We start from the raw sequence: 631 nt of genomic DNA, 5'->3' as shown, positions 1-631 counted from the left end.
GTGCAGACTGGGAGAGGGAAGGTAATGTGACTGGAGTGGAGACCATAGGCATTTGGGCCACTTCCTCATGCAGCTTACTTGTGCATTCAGGTCCTGCTTGAGCCCAATCTCTGATATACCACTTCCATTTAATGATGGAGTGCTGCTGTGCAAGTCCAACTTTATGACTCTGTGGGTCAGACAACACCCAGTTTATGGTGAGCTGCTCAGGCCTCATGGTGACTTGGTGGTCCATAGTTAGGCGTTCAGTCTCTACTAAAGCCCAGTAACAAGCTAAAAGCTGTTTCTTAAAAGGAGAGTAGTTATCTGCAGGGGATAGCAGGCCTTTGCCCCAAAATACCAAGGGTCTGTATTGCGATTAATGTGACAAAGTCTCCAAACAGCATCTCTACCTACTGCAGACATTTCAGGCACCATTGGATCAGCTGGATCATACGGCCCAAGTAACAGAGCAGCCTGCATGGCAGCCTGAACCTGTTGCAGAGCCTTCTGTTGTTCTGAGCCCCACTCAAAACTAGCAGCTTTCCAAGTCACTTGATAAATAGGCTGCAGCAACACTCATAAATGGGGGATATGTTGCCTCCAAAATCCAAAGAGGTCCACGAGATATTGTGCCTCCTTTTCAGTTATG

This window comes from Orycteropus afer, unplaced genomic scaffold (assembly GCF_000298275.1).
Source record: "Orycteropus afer afer isolate SDZICR_OR568_19922 unplaced genomic scaffold, OryAfe1.0 scaffold00005, whole genome shotgun sequence".
Lineage (NCBI taxonomy): Eukaryota > Metazoa > Chordata > Mammalia > Tubulidentata > Orycteropodidae > Orycteropus > Orycteropus afer.
This window is presented reverse-complemented; position numbering follows the sequence as displayed.